At 48.6% G+C, this 19,797-nt stretch overlaps 2 non-coding genes and 1 pseudogene across 2 annotated transcripts; 1 reads left to right on the top strand and 2 right to left on the bottom strand.

Annotated features, from left to right (window-relative positions):
• Positions 1–8,448: 8,448 nt before the first annotated feature.
• Positions 8,449–8,522, bottom strand: TRNAN-GUU (transfer RNA asparagine (anticodon GUU)). The gene has a single exon. It is a non-coding gene; the product is annotated as a tRNA-Asn (tRNA).
• Positions 8,523–13,316: 4,794 nt separating this feature from the next.
• LOC135967164 (putative protein FAM231BP) lies at positions 13,317–16,125 on the top strand (annotated as a pseudogene).
• Positions 16,126–18,236: 2,111 nt separating this feature from the next.
• On the bottom strand, positions 18,237–18,307 carry TRNAG-CCC (transfer RNA glycine (anticodon CCC)). Its single transcript has one exon. It is a non-coding gene; the product is annotated as a tRNA-Gly (tRNA).
• Positions 18,308–19,797: the final 1,490 nt, after the last annotated feature.

Raw genomic sequence — 19,797 nt, 5'->3', positions numbered from 1 at the left:
AATTCATTCACTGAGTTTTCATGTAATATAAACCATATTAGGCTTGTCATTTTGTCAGTGATGGGTATAAGTATGTGGCTTTTATTACTCATACCATCCTCTGACAAATGCATCCTTATTTCTCTTTCGAATTTCACCATAAGGTGCAGAAGAAGGTCTTTCCCATCCGTAAAGGATGTTCAGGGCCGGGCACGATGGCTCACACCTGTAATCCCAGCACACTGGGGCCTAGGTAGGTGGATCACTTGAGGTCAGGAGTTCGAGACCAGCCTGGCCAACATGGGGAAACCCCGTCTCTACTAAAAATGCAAAAATTAGCCTAGCATGGTGGTGCATGCCTGTAGTCTCAGCTACTAAGGAGGCTGAGGCATGAGAATCCTTTGAACCTGGGAGACGGAGGTTGCAGTGAGCCAAGATGGTGACTCTGCACTCCAGCCTGGGTGACAGAATGATGCTCTGTCAAACAACAACAAAAGACGTTCAGGAGAGATATTTTATAGAGAGGAAGATACTCCCTAGTACCTATAAGTCAGCTCAAGGAGGTGCTCCCACCTTTCCTAATGCTAGAAAAGCCCTACTCAGAGACCTTCTGAGTTTCCCCGCCTCCTGTCAACCTGCCTTATACTTCCCATATCTTCATGTGGGAGGCATCCCTGTGGAGTTTGCTCAGCACTTGGCCCTGCTTTGTTTGAAACTGTAAGAGCTCTTAAAGTTGCCTCATGTTCCCCGATGAGAAGATGAAGTTGGTAAAAGAATGGTGAAAGGCAGGGATCTTGATGAGAGGCCCCTGACTACCGCTTTAGTGACTGACATTCTTCATTTCCCATCTCATTCCATGTCTGTGGAAGCCCTGTGGCCTTCCCTTGAGGTGCTACAAATTGAACTGCAGCCTGTTATTGGGAAAGTAAGTCTCTTCCCAGTAAAGGAAGAAGGCACTCAACAAGAAGTAAAAATCTGTGGGAAAACATATGGTTCCCATAGTGCAACTAAAGGAATGGGTGAATCTCCTAGCTTTTAGCTGGTCATCTATCCTCATTACAGTACAGGAGTGGGAAGACAGTGACCGCAAGAACTAAATCAGAACTGAGAAGGTGGTTCTCATATCCAATAACTCAATATTTTTACCCACCATGTCAAGAGTTACCCAAGGCTCTTTTGCAGAGATGGTAAGGGGTCCGTTAGAAGCTTTGGGGACCTTGGGCCCTGTGAGTCCTCTGTTCTCCTAGCCAACAGGGGTCCAGGGAGCTCAGACTCCCTTTGGAGCCTGAGGCAGTCTTTCCTGCAGTGGCCCTCTTGCTGACAGAAGGCACACTGATTCCGGGCCAGGGGCTGACGCGCTGGCTTTTGTCTGGGCATCCCAAAGCCACTCTTGCAACACTTTCCCACGATGGGTAGCTCAAAAGCAGTAAGAGGCTGAAAGCAGCTGCTAACAATTGCACTTTTTGGCTATTTCTTTGAGTTTTCTCCTCTTTCTCTGCCCTGTCCCTATTGTTGTAAACTCCAAAGGCCACGTTTAAAGTTGGCTGCTGGAGGTTGGGGCCCTATTCCTGCCTTTTGTAACTTCCTCCTTATGTCAAGGGTAGATTGAGTAATAAAATGCATGCCCAGAAGAGCCCGCCCTTCTGGGCTGTCTAGGTCGACGTTAGTATATTTCCTGAGTGCCTCAACCAAGCAGCCCTAAAACAGAATGGGAGTTTCATCCTTCCACTGAGTTACTTCTCTATCCTTGTCATAATTAACTGGCTTAATCACACACCTTTTCATACTTTCTATTAAACAAGTTAGCATGTGATTTCTACATTCAAGTTCTTGGGAACCCTTCTGATAATCCCACTGAGGGTCTCTATGTGGAAGTGCATCTCCTCCTACATAAATGGCATGGCCTTGGATATGAGCAGCTACTCTATCTGTACAGTCACCGGCCAGTACCCAGAATCCTTTGCGTCTCCTCTATAGTACAGCAAGTGGACAATAATATTTGAAAGTTGTGCCAAGTTAAATCAAAGGACACGATCAACTAACAAACTGCTCTATAAACTTCCTTGGAGCCTTCAAAAACCAGCCAAATTTCTCCTTGAATAAAGCCAATTTGGACATCGGAAATGGCACATATACTGTGATTGTTTCCCTATCTCTGCTAGCTACCTCCCACAGGGGACACAGATTCGATTTCAGGGGCTGATGCCACTCCTGGTGGTAGTGGTTGGGCTTACTTCCCTTGAGCAGTGGGGGATATAGGTTGGAGCTAGCTGAATAAAAGGGAGGGGTTCCTGATGACATTGGGGTGGAATCCTGCACTGGAGAACTGGCAGGACTCCTCTCAGAACTGGGGGACTGAGAAGACCCTGGGGAGGGCATGGGTGTTCCAGGGGGTTCCACTAGGAAGGGAGCATCGCGGATATCCCACGCAGTTTCTTGGTGCGTGACATGAGCCAGACACATCCTGCAGTTGGAAGTAACATGAGCCAGACACATCCTGCAGTTGACTCTTAAATCGGATTCCTGGTAGGGGCCCATAAAAGCCTGTACATAAGGAAATTCTCCCCACTTTCCTTCCTTTTTACTGAATAAGTCCAATTGTAAAATAGTATTAAAATGTAAAGAACCAGTTTCAGGCCAAATTTCTTGTTTTCCCAAGAAAATGTGTTTCCTTTTCTTTGAGCCATCTAATTTGAGTTTGCTCCAATTGCTTTAAAGACACCCAAGTGAGGAGTCCTTTGGGATGCTTGCCATTGTCCCCACATCTAACAAGGATCCCTTCTACACCCAGGTTTTCTAAGTCTAGCAAAACTTCAGTTACTTTTCCTTTCAAATTCCCACCTCCTGCAGAGAAGATGTAAGTACAGGTAGCAAAGTGTTATGAAACTAACATTCCTGTGTAGCACGGGGCACTCGGGGCTCCGTCGCTCAAAACCCACCAGCTCCTGAAGCTTCTGGGAACCAGAGAGAGTCAGCCATGAGAATCCCACACACGGGCACTCAGTTCCTGGAAACCCTGCATAAGATGCGGGATCCCGAAGCCAGACTGGGGGTCCCTAGGGACCTGGCTTTGGGTTAGGCGTGGAACCATAAATGAGGGTTCAGCCTCTCTGCCTGTGTTTCCTGGCGTCTTTTTCACTCAAATTTTGAAAAGCAGTCACATTTCTTATATTGGAAACTCTAGTAGTTAAAAACAGCAGACGTTAACATTTTCAGGAATACGTCTTGTGCCGGGAACTGGGAGGGTCTGTGTCGTGTAGTGAGTACATGTTCGCTTCACGTGTCAAAGGTCCCCGGTTTGAAATCGGGCAGCAACACCTTGGCTTTTCTGAAGGTTGGAAAGACGTAGGTGATTCTAAAGAAACATGAAAGGAATGCCATTACTAATCAACAAATCTGCTCCCAGCGAACCACACCTTGGTCTGCTAGTCAGAGTGGTGAGGAGGGAAGTGCACATTTGTCAGCGGGCCATCATTTCAGCAAGGGAGGTTGAGGGTAACACAACAATGTAGAGTTTTAGATCAGGAAATCTCACAACGTTCTCTTCATTCTCTTCTAACGCCTGAATTTCTCCACGGGCTGACAGTGAATAAGTGATTACCTCTCTGAAAGCTCAGGAGTTATTTCCTGGGGGTGCTGCTTGGCTGCCCTCCCTCTCAGAGCACAGCTGTGGAACAGGTTGATTTGCCTGAGAAAACCAATCTGAAGCTGCATCTGGACCTCAAGCCAAGGGTGTGGAGTCTATATTCCATATTCATACCAAGTAAGAATAGATAGAGTGTTTTTTTTTTTTTTTTTTTTTTTTTGAGATGCAATCTTGCTGTTGCCCAGGCTGGAGTGCAGTGGTACCATCTCGGCTCACTGCAACCTCCACCTCCCACGTTCAAGTGATTCTCCTGCCTCAGCCTCCCGAGTAGCTGGGATTACAGGTGTGCACCAACACGCTCAGCTAATTTTTGTAATTTTAGGAGAGATGGGAGTTTCACCATGTTATTCAGGCTGGTTTCGAACTCCATACCTCAGGTGATCCACCCACTTCAGCCTCAGAAAGCACTGGGATTACAAGTGTGAGCCACTGTGCCCCACATAAGTAATATTTTTTGGCCGGGCTGTGCAGCTCACGCCTGTATCCCAGCATTTTGGGAGATGCAGGTGGGCGGATCATTTGAGGTCAAGAGTTTGAGACCAGCCAGGCCAACATGGTGAAACACTGTCTCTACTAAAAATACAAAAATTAGCCAGGCATGGTGGTGTGTGCCTGTAATCCCAGCTACTCCAGAGGCTGAGGCAGGAGAATCACTTGAACCCAGGAGGGAGAGGTTGTGGTGAGCTGAGATCACGCCACTGCACTCCAGCCTGGGTGACACAGCCAGACTCTGTCTCAAATATTTTTATATTAACAATGCATACCTTTCCCTACCCCCAAATAATCTTTCTCAGAAAACTGTAATTGCCCAACCCACCCTCCAGAGGCTTCAGGAACCAACAGTTTTAACAGACACAATTCCTGATGTGTGGTGTACAGGTCCCGGAAGGCTCTCACCCACTTTCTCACCCTTTTCTCCGGCTTTTGCCTTCTATTCTCCTTGACAGGTTTGGGGTCACTGCATCCAGGGCTTGCTTTGCCTTCTATTCTCTGGAGGGAGCGCTTAGGCACTTGGGCGCCAGAGTGCTGCTTGGAACCACTGAGTGGCCAGCACTGCTGTAGCTGCCAGCCAAGGCATCTGAATCCTCAGGGACCTGCCCTTGACCCAGGTCAAAGGTCCAAGGGCTCTCCTTTCAGCTTTCTACCAGCCCACTTCAGATATACATGTCTTCCTGGAGGTTCAGGTTCTGCCCAAGGCCCAGCACAAATGTCATAGATCAACCGTGACTTTATGATTTTTTTTGCCAGGACTTCATGGATCCACCAGGAATACAGAGTAATGTAAAATTATTACTATTTCTAAAGATTATAAACCCATAGAAACACACCGGAACTTACCTCCCACTCTGGAAGGTGAGTGGAGTGGGCTGGAGGGGTTGTTGCTGCACTTCAGGCCAAGCACTAATTCCTCCAGTATCGCAACCCTGCCCCCAAGGCAGACACGTTGATGAGGAGACAATGTATTACCATCTTTTATTCCAAAAACGCCAATGGGACTGGGTACGGTGGCTCATGCCTGTAATCCCAGAACTTTGGGAGGCGGAGGTGGGTGGATCGCCTGAGGTCAGGAGTTCAAGACCAGCCTGGCCAACATGGTGAACCCCTGTGTCTACTAAAAATACAACAATTAGCTGGGCGTGGTGGCGGGTGCCTGTAATCCCAGCTACTGGGGAGGCTGAGGCAGGAGAATTGCTTGAACCTGGGAGGCGGGGGTTGCAGTGAGCTGAGGTTGCAGTGAGCAGAGATCACACCACTGCACTTCAGCCTGAGCGATAGAGTGAGACTCCTCTAAAAAAAAAAAAAAAAAAGCCAATGGGATTTTTCTTTCCCACATTTCCTCAGCTCACTGCGGCCCTGCTCCTGGCTGCTGAATCTCTATGTAGACAAGACTCACCAAGTGAGTAATAAAGACTCCAGCAGATGCAACAAATGAGGTTATGTTGACAGTGAGAAACCAAACCAAACCAAACCAAAACAAACCAAACTACATACTTTGGCCGGAAACTGAACCTAGGGAAGAGGAAGAAATTCCACCTGAATCACTAATGCTGCTAGTTTAAAAAATTCTGCTTAGCTTACGATACATTCACTACTTCTAGATCTGATTTTGTTCACCATTCGCATTAGGCCTAGGGTTCATTTTCCAGACTCTGTTACAGACATGCAAATCAACTGGTTCAAACCGAATGCAATGGCCCAACTGTTTTCAGTTACACTGAACCCTCTCATTTTTCTGGAGTTCAATCTGGGATGGAAGGGAATGACAGCCTGGTGCACAATTGTTTCCAGGCTAGGCACAAAGAAAAGGATCGGTGGCAGACTCTGTGAATTGCGGAAGTGAAGCTAAGTGTCCAGGGAGAGCAAGACAGAGTTCATAGGACAAAGATACAGTGAGAAGAGAACTGAGCAGAGAGAGAATCAGGGCATATGTACAGGTTCTGCCACCAGAGTATTCTGCAGAGCACTAGTTAGTGCATGATTGTGAAAAGAGTAGCTGACTAGTGCCAGGGAAAGAACCACCTAAGAAAATCATGGAACTGTGTCTGGTACTCACACGGTGCAGAAAACAGTATCTGTTCGCACCAGCCAGACTGGAATTATTCCTAATTCTTAATGCTTTCGTAATGGGATATAATCAGCCTGGGACTGAGCACTACTTCTGAACCACGTAAAAGTTCATAAAAGCAGATCCAAAAGATTCAACTGTTTACAGGTCACTTAAGTGCACCCCAGAAAAAATTCAAGACAATTTGTAGGAATTATAAAATATAACTTCCTGGTGGCACGCAAGAAGCTAGTATGCAAGAAGGTAAATTTCACAATGTCCAGTGTCCAATTAAAGAATACCAAGTATGCAAAGAGCCAGGAAACGATAACCCATAAAGAGGGGATATAATCAGTTAATCAAAATTGAACCAGACCTAACATGATGTTAGAATTAACAGAGAGGACAGCCAGGCGCGGTGGCTCACGCCTGTAATCTCAGCACTTTGGGAGGCTGAGGCAGGTGGATCACCTGAAGTCAGGAGTTCGAGACCAGCCTGGTCAGCATGGTGAAACCCTTTCTCCAGTAAAAACACAAAAATTAGCCAGGCATGGTGGTGCATGCCTGTAATCCCAGCTACTCAGGAGGCAGAGGCAGGAGAATTGCTTGAGCTGGGGAGGCAGATGTTGCGGTGAGCTGAGATCGCAGCATTGCACTCCAGCCTGGGCAACAATAGCGAGACTCTGTTCTGAAAAAAAAAAAAAAAAAAGAACACAGAGGACTTTAAAATAATTATTATGACAATATTGTATGGGTCCAAAAAATTAAGCAGAGGTATCGAACATATAAAAATGGCCGGAATCAAACTTTAGAGATTAAAAACTATAACATCTGAGATAATACATTGACTGGATGCAATTAATAGCAGATTAGACACTGCAGAAAAGAAGATTAAGAAACACAAAGCCATGAATTATTGAAACATTTAAAATACAACTCATCAACTCATGGAAACAATTTTTTTTTTTTTTTAATTGAGACAGAGTGTTGCTCTGTCGCCCAGGCTGGAGTGCAGTGGCGCGATCTCGGCTCACTGCAAGCCTTGCCTCCAGGGTTCACGCCATTCTCCTGCCTCAGCCTCCGAAGTAGCTAAGACTACAGGCGCCTGCCACCATGCCCAGCTAATGTTTTGTATTTTTAGTAGAGACGGGGTTTCACTGTGTTAGTTAGGATGGTCTCAATCTCCTGACCTCATGATCCACCCCACTCGGCCTCCCAAAGTGTTGGGATTACAGGCGTGAGCCACTGCGCCCGGCAAACAATTTTTTTTTTAAATGAACACAGCATCAGTGAATGATAGTGCAAGTTTAAGAAATCTAATAGGCAAGTTAAAGGAGTCCTCCAGACAGAAGGAAACTGACACGGGAAGAAAATCTGGATGAAAAAAAAAAAAAAAAACACTAGAAATGACATCTACATAGGCAAATATATAATTTTAACATCTGACTGTTTAGCCGGGCGTGGTGGCTCATGCCTGTAATCCCACCACTTTGGGAGGCTGAGGCGGGCGGGGATCACTTCAGGTCAGGAGTTCGAGACCAGCCTGGCCAATATGGTGAACCCCCTTCTCTACTAAAAGTACAAAAATTAGTCGGATGTGCTGGCCCACGCCTGTAATCTCGGCTACTCAGGAGTCTGAGTCAGGAGAATCGCTTGAACCTGGGAAGCAGAGGTTGCAGTGAGCCAAGATTGTGCCCCTGCACTCCAGCCTGTCTGATAGAGCAAGACGCATCTTACAAACAACAAACAAACAAACAAACAAAACAAAAACACATCTGACTCTAAACAAAAGTAATAAAGATGGATTGGAAGGTTTATAACACGTGTAAAGTAAAATGCATGACAACAGCGTAAAGGCAGGGAGAGGAGTAATGTGAAGCGGTATGGTGCCACTTGAAGGAGACTGTGATGGGTTAATTTTTGTGGAAAGGAAGGCAGAATATTTGAAGTTTCTCTCTTCATATACTTTCAGGTTCCCATGCATACAACCTAGTTTGTTCTGGAGGGATCTTATTTTCTAGGAGGCTCAGAGGGGAACCTTCTGCTTTGTGTCCTCATGGGATGCACAAGACACAAGGGAACAGTCTTTCACTTTTAAATACGGTGATAGGCCTGAGGAGAAACACCTGCAATTTATTATTTTTTAATGAGATGGGATTCTCACTGGTCTTGAATTTCTGAGTTCAAGCGAGGCTTCCCCTAAATCGGCCTCTCAAAGTGTTGGGATTAACAGGCGTGAGCCACCGCCCCTGGCCACAATTACCAACATTTAAAATCACGTCCCTGGGTGGGCTCGAACCACCAACCTTTCGGTTAACAGCCGAACGCGCTCACCGATTGCGCCACAGAGACAACCTCATTTGGGTGATTTCATCTCAACATACATTAAGCAATCACTGAACTTTAAGTGTTGCCGTTCGCTCTCTGCAGGAAAAGTGTGCAGACAATAAGGCTTCAGAAAACCGGAGAGGCTGAGTCGACTCATTGTGTTGTTGCACGTTAGAAACGCGCGCATTGCATCCCTCTGAAGCCAGAAGGGCAGCCGAATGGCCTTCACCCTGCGTTGACCCTCGCCTCCTTCAGAAGCCAGTACCTCTGAAAATACCTGGATCAGCGACCCGAGCCTGAGCCTGGTAGGGCGCAGGGGAAGCTGAAGGCCCCGGCGGCTCTCTTAATAGCTCTTTCTGTTTTTGTTTTTGTTTTGTTTTTTTGCGCCGCCTTCAGGCAATCATCTGCTCCGCTTGCTCTCCCCTCACTCATCTCGGCTTCAATAGATGGGGTCGGTGGGGCTGGAGCGAGAAAGAGGCAGGGGAGTCAAAAGGGAAAAAGTGAAAAGGAGGAGGGAGAAGCAGGGGAGACCAGGAAGAGACAATGGGACAGCCCAAGATGCCCGGGCACAGGGGACAGGCTGGATGCAGAGAAGACGGGACATGTATCAGAATGGAGAAGGGGAAACGGGGAGAACACTGAGAAAATCACAAGAACCTGTAGCTGCCCAAGAACAAAGAAGTAAAAATCGCATAATGTTTTTACATTAAAAAAAAAAATCGGGGAACCAGGCGCGGTGGCTCACGCCTGTAATCCCAGCACTTTGGGAGGCCGAAGTGGGTGGATCACTCACTTCAAGTCAGGAGTTCGAGACCAGCCGGGCCAAATGGTGAAAGCCCGTCTCTACGAAAAATACAAAAATTAGCTGGGCGTGGTGGCACATGCTTGTAGTGCCAGCTACTAGGGAGGCTGAGGCAGGACAATCGCTTGAACCTGAGAGGCGGAGCCAAGATGGCGCCACTGTCCTCCAGCGTGGGCGACAAAGCGAAATTCTCTCTCTCAAAAAAAATATGTAAATAAATAAAAGAGGGGTGGGGAAGCAAAATGACGAGCAGTAAGTGTGGGGCGCACTGGGATTCTACAGTGGTTAATACTCTGCGTTGTACCTGCAGCAACCTCTGTTCCAGCCCGAATCCTGCTACAGTCAGACTCTATCTTGGACCCACTGGGGCGAACCCACGTGTCTTCTGGTTTGCTTTTAATTCCTGCACCAGCTGCGGCCTTTATCTGCAGCCAGAAAGCCAGAAAGCCAGAAAGCAGGGTTTACCGCTGGCCCCACAGCGCCATACTGTCTGGGGAAAAGAAGGAAACCCAATAGTACACAAACAACGGCCCAAAGAGGAACCTTCCGAGGTGCCCTATGCCTCACCGTTTAGCAGAAAATATCAAGCAACTCTCAACCTAGCTGGTCTGTAGCTTCCACGAATAAAATAATGTATTGCAGTCTTTCTGGTTGAGATATTTCAAATATTTGGTGGAGCTTTTAATGAGCGAGAGAGACTCGAGTGTGGAAGAAAAAAATGACGGGGTGTGAGGATGAGGCGACTTTAGGACAGAAAAAAAAAAAAAGACAAGGAAGCCACGTAAACGTTTTAGGGTGGGCGTGAGGCGATGTCAGTCTTGAATTCCGTTATGTTGGGTAAATAGCGCAGCCCTCTTCTAGCACAAACACCGTTTCCCACATTGAGGAAATCACAGGATCAGCAACTCTAGAGCGCGATGAAGAAGCTTCACTCTGGGAGAACCCCCTTCGTGACCACGGTCTCTCCCCCGCCAGGTAAGTGGGAATTAGCCCGTGCCCTGCCGGGACAGCACAGCCCCCTCGCCCGGGCCGGACGCTCAGGGTCAACACCCTCCCCACTGCCGCCCCTCGCCATTCTTCCAAACCGCTCTCCGCCCAGGATTCCACCGACAGATTCCACCGACAGATTCCACACGACAACCCAGGCCGCCTTTCAGCAGCGGCTCCCGCCCCGCAGCCACCGCGCCCTCTCACCCGCGCGGTTCTACCCGCCGCCTCTGCCCAGTCTGTGCACTTCACCTCCCTGGCTCCCGCTCCCCCCTGAGCTTACAGTGGACGCGGGGTTCTCCGAACCCCTCTTGCGAGCACTGAATGGAAAAGGGGGAGCGTGCGCAAGTTCTTGGTAGAGTGTAGACATTGTGGGATTTGACTGTTTTACCATTGCTTCGACGTCCTAGTGCTGATTTCTACACCTGCCTTCTGCTTAGGGCACCGGCAACAGTTTCCCATTTGTGCCTACTCCACCTGCTGTCGTTGTTGGGTCAGCGAACATCGCCTCCCTCTACCGCTCAATCATAAAACCGGACCGCCCTCGAGGACCTCACCCGCCGCTCACCCGCCTCCCAACTTCGCGGGCATCGCCTCCGGTCGCCTCTTCCGAAGGCCTAACGAGCACGTTAGCTGCGAATGAAGGTGAGGAGGCTCTGCTGACTGGCCGGTGCCCGTGTCCAGGGCTTGCACAAACGCCAGACTTGGCTCGGCCTCTCTCTTAGTTATTCGCAGTCCAGGCCAAGAAAGTGGGCTTATTGGGTGCAGCTCCATGGGGGCTGGCATCTCTGCACGGCTGTGTACACTTCAGAGAGACGCTCAGTCGCTCTCTTTAGTGCAGATGACGGACACGGAGATAAATAGGGGTGGTGTGCCCTGAGAGGTGGTCTACCAGGACTTGCGCTTCTTCGCCCGGGTTTGCCCCTCGCTGCGGAAAAGGCTCTGCATCCAGCCCTTGGAGCTGAGAGTGTAGTAAAGTAACATTTCTGTGGGAGGGCGGCCAGTGCAAAACAATTCCCTGACGGGGACGCAAACCCGGGCCGCGGCGGTGAAAGCGCCGAATCCTAGCCACTAGACCACCAGGGACATAGGGAAAGCTCCTTGCTCACTCTTCTTTGCTCTGAAGCCACAGTTTCCCTGTGCTTTGGGAGGACTTGGGCCTTGTGAGGGTCGCTCTTTGCTTCTGGAGTCCTATCACAAGGCTCTTCCCTCCCTGCTTTCTTCAAAACAGAGAGCCTGCAGGCGACACACCGAGGGCTCCGCGAGGGTCACCAAGGCTAGGAGTCCCAAGTCCTGCAGCGAGTTGCAGCGACCCGGCCGCAGCTTACCACTGAACTAGAGATGCGCCTTTGCGAGGAGGCAGTAAATGACCAGACGGTCGCGGGTCGCCAGGTCCGGAGCCGCGCACCAGATTGCCAGGAGGCGGTGGGAGCCGGGAGGCGCCGGGGGTAAGACGGGGGCACCCTCTCTATCGTAAAGGACCCAGAACCCGGCACCCTCAACATCATAAGGAACCCGACGGATGCGGAAACCGAGACGGGCTGGATGGGAAAGTCTTTCCAGGAAGGCTCCGGGGCCCTCAGCTGGTCTCCGACCTTCCGCTGTAACCTGTGACACCTGCCATTTTCCCATCTTCGGCGAAGGCAAAGCCACCCTTGCGTTTGCTCCAGACAAAACTTCCAGAGTTCCCTCTGACGCTGTAGTTTTATCCTCAGATCCGAGATCCAATTGGTCACCCATTCGTGAGTTCCCATCGGCCAAGTGCGTGGGCATTGATCTACACGCGAGTTTCTCCTCCTCTGCCGAATGGCTACTTCGGGGCGGGGGAGGGGCCCTCCCGCGGTGGATTGTAAGGTGTTTAGCAGCATCCGTCCCTTGGCTGACTAGCTACATGCCGGTGGTTAACATTGTCCCTCCCCGCTTCCCCCAGTCGTGGCCTAGTGTCCCAGCGAGGATGGGAGAGGCGTGTAAGGGCGAAGTTGCCTCCTCTTGAGAACCATTGCTGCGGGTTGCCGTGCTCTCTGAACTTGTGCAGAGGACTCTCCAGATGAAGGCTCAGGGCTCCATCCAGCTCGAGACACCCTCGCTCCCTCCCCGGCACAGTCGGACCTTAGGATCGGAGGCTTTTAACATCTCCAAATCATGAGATTCGAAACCTTTAGGTCTTTTCTTCCGTTCTGTCCTCCAAATCCGCCACTTCCGAGCCTGTTGACCAGGGCCAGCCAGGCAGAGGGCTGGGTTCGCTCAACGAGGCTCCTCTCGCCCGTCTTGAAGCTTCAGGCCTCTTTCGGTTGCAGAGAAATTTTATGGGCCACTTCCTTCGGCATCCCCGGGGGCAGGTGCGCGGTGCGTGGGGAAGAACAGGGTTTGACTGCGGTTCTCGACCCCCGGCGCCGAACCTCCACCGCGGTGCGCGCGCTCTTCCAGGCTCCTGTTGGTCTCACTCGCCAGGAGTTAGGTCTCGGGTCAGCCTGAGCTCCCGAGACGCCCAGGCCCGGAAGGACACGTAGGGGAAACCGGCTGTTCACTTCGGTCCTTTCCCTTTTCTGATGGGAAAGAGAGGCGGTGTCCTGTCCTGTCCTGTTGGGTAGGCGGAAGAGAGATCACAGGGAGGACAAGAAAAATCCTGTGTGGTTTCAGGATCTAAAGTTACCAGAAAGTCGACCTAACCTCCTCGGGAGGTCCTCCGGGTCCTCCCGTGGCTGGCGAAGGTGAATCGAGTTTCTGTCTCCAGTTTGCCAAGGCGGACAAAGTCGACACAATGGGCCTGTCCACTATCTTCTTTCATATGCACAAAAAGTCAGCTCTTCCTGTTTCTAACTGGCAACATCCTGCCTGATCACCAGCTTAGCAAATTAGAGACCCTCCATGGGATTCCATCTCTGTGTCAGTTCGGCCTTCTATAACAATGTACCGTAAACTGGGTGACTAATTCACAACAGAAATTTATTTCTCACAGTTCTGGAGGTTGGTCCGACATCAAGGTGATAACATGGTAGGGTTATGGTGAGGGACTTTTTTTCTGGTTGTAGACTGCCACCTTCTCATTGTATCCTCAGGGGGCAGAAAGAGGGTGAGAGAGCTCCCCGGGGTCCCTTTTATATAAAGGCATTAGTCCCATTCAGACTAATGGGATTAAATCCACACTCTGCGCTGAGTGTTGTGGATTTTTTGTGTGTTCATTCTCCCAGCAGACAACTGGAGATGTATTGTCCCCAGAGGGTACAATAGAGAATCTTCCATCACAAGTCAGCAACCAGCATATGTGAGTGAGAGCATGTGTCTGACTCCGAAATGAGAGTGTATTAGTCTGTTTTCACGCTGCTGACAAATCATACCAGAGTCTGGGAAGAAAAAGAGCTTTAATTGGACTTACATTTCCACATGGCTGGGGAGGCCTCAGAATCATGGCGGGAGGCAAAAGGCACTTCTTACATGGCAGCAGCAAGAGAAAATGAGGAAGCAGCAAAAACAGAAACCCCTGATAAACCCATCAAATAGTGAGACTTATTCACTACCAGGAGAATAGCACCGGAGAGACCCACCCCTATGATTCAATTACCTCCTCCTAGGTCCCTCCCACAACACATGGGAATTCTGGGAGATGCAATTCAAGTGGAGATTTGGATGAGGGCACAGCCACACTATATCAGAAAGGGATGAAGTGACAGCATATCCTGGTGTGTGTGATGGTTTTATGAGTTATTACCTTTTTCAAAATGTATTGCAATGTGGGAAAAAGAACAAGGACTTGTACTATCAGACTTTAAGGCTTCCTATAAGCTATTATAGACAAGGCATCAGGAGTGACAAATAGATAAACAGACTGAGTTAAGAGACCTGAAACTGATCCACAGCTAGACGGTCAATAAATGGGTCTTCAATAAAAGCAGTTCAATAGAGGAAAATAAATCATTTCAATTAATAGACTTTCATATGGAGGTGGGGGAGGCCAACAATGTTATTCTCCCTCACACTACACATAAAAGTAATTTGAGGTGCATTATACACCAAAACTTCAAAGGTAAACATATAAAGCTTTTCAAAGATTAGCCTACCAACAAGTAAGACACAGAAAAGACAGATATAAAAGAAAGACATGATCAACTGGACTTCATCAACATTAGCCATACTTTCTCATTAAAAGATACCACGAAGAAAGTGAGAAGGCAAGCCAGCCACAGACAGAGAGAAAATGGTCACAAAATATATCTGACCTCCACACCCTGTACTTATAATTATAGTGGTCTGATACACTGCACCCAGTTTCTGCTGGAGTATTTTCTGGGTGTCCCTAATGAGTAAGAGAGCCAGGCGCGGTGGCTCAAGCCTGTAATCCCAGCACTTTGGGAGGCCGAGACGGGCGGATCACGAGGTCAGGAGATCGAGACCATCCTGGCTAACATGGTGAAACCCCGTCTCTACTAAAAAATACAAAAAACGAGCCGGGCAAGGTGGCAGGTGCCTATAGTCCTAGCTACTTGGGAGGCTGAGGCAGGAGAATGGCGTAAACGCGGGAGGCGGAGCTTGCAGTGAGCCAAGATCTGGCCACTGCACTCCAGCCTGGGCAACAGAGCAAGACTCCATCTCAAAAAAAAAAAATGAGTAAGAGAGAGTCCCATGGGATATTCCTACAGTTCCCAGATGCACAGTGGGAAAGACCCCATGTTGATCAACCCCAGGGGCCTGAAAACCCAGGTCTTCAAGGAGAGTGGAGGATACCTGGACCCTGCCCAGACGGCTGGATGGGCTGTGCCAAGAGACCCAGCAAGGGAAGGGATTTCCTCCTGCCTCAGGTTCTCTGTTGTTCTGTGTTTAGACGACCTGAACCCAACTCCCTCCCTAAGCACTGCAGATGGGGCTTTTCCAAGGGCTGGGGATGTTGCTGTCCTAAGGACAGCTGAGCAAGGGGGTTGAGGAGGAGACTGGGTGGTGGAGGAGAGGAAACCAGGTAAGATGCGTGAAGCAGTCAGTTATACCAGGCCCAGAGAGGACCCGCTGGGACATAAGAGCCTGCATGTGAAGCCAGGCCTTGGGCCACCTTGTTCCTCAAAGGAGTGCCTATGTCCATGAGGTCTTCAAAGGGACTATGGAGAGGCCTTCAGCCCACATCTCTGAATGCTCTTCCACCACAGCATGCCCTGTGGCCTTTATCCTGCTGGTGTGGAACAGTCAGACCCCTGAGGGCTGCAGAGCCTCTGTACCGGGCGGCATCCCAGCCTGAGTGCCAGAGCTCAGTGGGCAGGCCCCTAAGCAAGTAGAGAGGAGGCCACCTTTTGGACAGAATGTGTGGGACGAGAGCGACAGCTCATCCATTCAGGTTCCTCACAAAATGAGAGTCAGGAAGATCAGGGCGCAGACCTGATTTTCCACTCAGGGCTGAAAGCAGACAACCCAAGGGAGAGCAGCACCTGGGCCAATGAGGTAGAAGGCAGAAGACTACAGGTACTCCTGCCCTCAACCTCAGCCCCTCCCACCCACATCCTCCACGCCCCCTGACCACCTTCCTCAGAAGTGTAATAGGAATCCAGATTCCCCCTGGCCTGGTTGCTGCGAGAGGTACAGTGGCCTGATGGAGCCTGAGGCAGGTGTGGCAAGGTGTGGATTGTCTAACTGGAGGCTGGGAGTCCCGGGTGCAGAAGGAGAAGCTTGGAGTGCAGCATTTGGTGGTATGTGTGTGGCAGTAGGCAAAAGAAAGAGACAACTAAGCCACTTGAAATACCTTGAGAATTCAAATTTAGAAAATTCCCGGGGAAGTATGCATGCAGGCATTCATGAGATCCAGAAAACTGCTGCTGCATAACTGCATGTTGCAAGCAAGCCCTAAATTGCTGATTTTTAAACAGCCTGATGCGTTCACAAAGACAATTTATCAATCGTCTTAAGAGCAGAGGTGCACTAAAACCACTGTGCCCTGCAGCCCAGGATCCCAGTAAGTTCTTTAAGGACCATTTAAGGAAGATTTTTGGAGTTGTCCTTGATAACCCCCAAGAATGTTTTGATTAGGAGTAGAATTTTAGATGTCATCAATTTAAAAATTAAAACTAAAACTCTGGAACTCATAGAGAAAATTAAGAGAATACATTCACTATCCTGAGTAGAAAGATTTCTTATAGAACATAAGAGGCTTTAAAAATAAAGGAAAAAAGGCCGGGCGCGGTGGCTCAACCCTGTAATCCCAGCACTTTGGGAGGCTGAGACGGGTGGATCACGAGGTCAGGAGATCGAGACCATCCTGGCTAACACGGTGAAACCCCGTCTCTACTAAAAATACAAAAAAAAACTAGCCGGGCGAGGTGGCGGGCGCCTGTAGTCCCAGCTACTCCGGAGGCTGAGGCAGGAGAATGGCGTGAACCCGGGAGGCGGAGCTTGCAGTGAGCTGAGATCCGGCCACTGCACTTCAGCCTGGGGGACAGAGCGAGACTCCGTCTCAAAAAAAAAAAAAAAAGGAAAAAAATGGCAACATTTCATCAAATTAAATGCTTTGAGAAGTAAAATTAAAATCCGAAGCCACCCAACCAACTGGACAGACCCCTTCTTGGCCAGGGAGACCCCAGGGAAGTCTTGAATACTGAGTTCCTGGCCTGTATTGGGAAGCTCAGACCCCTGTCCTTATACTCTCTCCCTTTGGTTTAGACACAACTGACCAGCATTATTGTTAAAATAGAGGTCATAAGACTGACAGAACAGACTCCTTACAGTAGTAAGATACCACATTATAAACAAGACCTAAGGCCATGCCAGGCAAGGTTAAGTCATGCACCCCTCAGTTTAAAGAATAAACTATGTTCTAATTGCCACAGGTTTTTTTTTTCTTCCTTTCTTTTTCTCTACCTAAACAAGCACAGGCCTTCAGATAAGCAATGCTGAAGCACTTGCAGCTCACCCATTACCATAAACTGACTGAGCCCTCCCAACACAAGCCATCACTACAGCTTTGATTGGACAAGACACTGATTTCAGTAACTTTCTCTTGGTAAGAGACCACTGGCTGTGGACTGGTTCTGGACAGTGCACAGAGGCTGTGCTCTTGATTGCCTTTGTGTCCCTGTTTCACCTTTTGAAGCACAGGACCTTATTATAATGTACTTAAATGTTGTCTCCACCCTAAAGTGAACAGGGGTTGCATGTAACAGTCATGTTTACTCAGCATGCATGCATGTTGAGCGAGTCTGGCTGTGTCGCCCAGGCTGGAGTGTAGTAGCGTGACCTTGGCTCACTGAACCTCTGCCTCCTGGGTTCAAGCGAGTCTCCTGTTTCAACCTCCCAAGTAGCTGAAATAGCAGGTGCATGCCACCACGTTCGGCTAATTTTTGTATTTTTAGTAAAGACGGGATTACTCCATGTTAGGCAGGCTGGTCTTGAACTCTTGACCTCATGAGATCCATTCGCTTCGGCCTCACAAAGTGTTGTGATTACAGGCGTGAGCCACCGTGCCCGGCCAAATTTCAGGCCAACACCTGTTGACACACATTACCACACACACACACACACACACACACGGAATCCCTCACGGAACACCCATGGGCCCACAAAACACGCGGAGGCCACAGTGGCTAACGATGTTAGCAAATTTGGCTAACGGTATCTGGCGTACAGCCCTAAGGGTCCACTGTCCACTTTTGCGGAAGGACCAGTCGCCACCGGTACCCTCATCTCCACGCAGATTCTTCCCCGCACAACTCCCCTTTCTTTGGGCCACTGATGCCTCTTGGACCTCTGAGGTGACTGCCCCACCCGCAGCTTCTCTCCTTCCAGGAGCTTCTCCATAGTGGCTCAGTGGTAAGCCCCAGGTCTAGCACGCGATGGAACCTAATGGTTCTTTGTGTTCGCAGGGATCTTCATAGGGTATAGATGAAAGTAACAGGTACCAATATCAAAACTGCAATGACTCACCAGAAACCACTTGTGCTTTCCTCAGGTAGCTAAGCGGTTCATTTGAGTCCAACTGCACTGGCCGGGAATTGAACCCGGGTCTCCCGCGTGGGAGGCGAGAATTCTACCACTGAACCACCAGTGCCTCTCTTTTGCTCCTGACTGGAAGATAAATGAAAAGAGTAACCACAAAGACTTAGCAACTGTTCCAAGCGGCTTTTTCTAGAGACGACTAAAAGCTAATAAAGACATCCAAACCAAATGTTTTTGTAGGAAACTTTTACCAGACAAAGTTATAAATATCAAAGTAGTTCATCTGTCAGATCAAACTCTTCACTCTGAACAAGGTCTTTCTACCTGCATTACAAACCCCTACAATCAAACATCAGAAATTCATTCATGTTTCTTTCTTCTCATCCTAAATCTTCAATTGTCAACCTCAAACTGCTGCCTTACAGGTTCTGAGAAGGTAACCTAACTGGTAGTTTAGGGAAGTAAAGTTCGAATCCAGGGAGGAAATAAGAAGCAGAAGCAGAATTAGAAGAAAGACGAAATAAAAGGACAGAATCAAAGTAGAGATAATGAAGAAACAAAGCTTGGTCCACTGAGTTAGTCTTTTGTCGCTGGGTTTTTTGGCAACAGAGTAATGATCGGTCTCATCATCATTATACTATTATTTGTCTGCTTGAAGATATATAAAGCATTGGAAGGAAAAGTGACATAAAAAGATTAATAATGCTTGCAGTCAATGTTTCATTGTTTGGGAGAATCCAATTTCCTAAGTCAGTATGCTTTGATGTATTAGCTGTGTAAGGAGTAGACTAGTTTAAGGAAATATTGACGGTACAAATATTAACATATTAGTCTTTTGAGGAAGTTCAAATAGTAGACAGATTTCTTTCCTCAATTTTCCCTGGAGACATTAAACTGAAGAGAAAAATCCAGCATTTTCCCCACGTGTTGGGTCTGGGAGTCATTATGACTTTTTCAAAGACAGGAGCTGTGACATGGAATCATCCTTCTTCTCTAGCTGAGACGCCAAGGTAGGTCCAGGCTGAGTCATAAACTTTAGCCCAACAAGGAAATCACCCTTCACATTGACCTTGCCGAGCTTTGGCTGTTCTCTGTTCTTTGCCCAACACCCAAGACACAGACCAGCTCTGGCCAACAAACCTTAACATATTATTTATATCAACCAGAGCTACATTTATTCCCAAATCTCCTTCTAAAATACAAACCTGTACTTCCTACTCTCAACTTCTACATTTACAAAGGCCTCATATGCATCTCAGAGTCACAGATGCTAAAACTCAACACACCAGTCAGTTCTCTGTCAAAAAACTGACAAAAAACTGGACTCCCAGTCAGGCACACTGGCTCATGCCTGTAATACTAGCACTTTGGGAGGTCAAGGCGGACGGATCACAAGATCAGGAGATTGAGACCATCATGACTAACACGGTGAAACCTCATCTCTACTAAAACTACAACAACAACAAAAAAATTAGCTGAGTGTGGTGGCACCCGCCTGTAGTCCCAGCTACTTGGGAGGCTGAGGCAGGAGAATAGCTTGAACTCAGGAGGTAGAGGTTGCAGTGAGCTGAGATCACACCATTGCACTCCAGCCTGGACAAA

Source organism: Macaca fascicularis, chromosome 1 (assembly GCF_037993035.2).
Source record: "Macaca fascicularis isolate 582-1 chromosome 1, T2T-MFA8v1.1".
NCBI lineage: Eukaryota > Metazoa > Chordata > Mammalia > Primates > Cercopithecidae > Macaca > Macaca fascicularis.
This window is presented reverse-complemented; position numbering and strand designations above follow the sequence as displayed.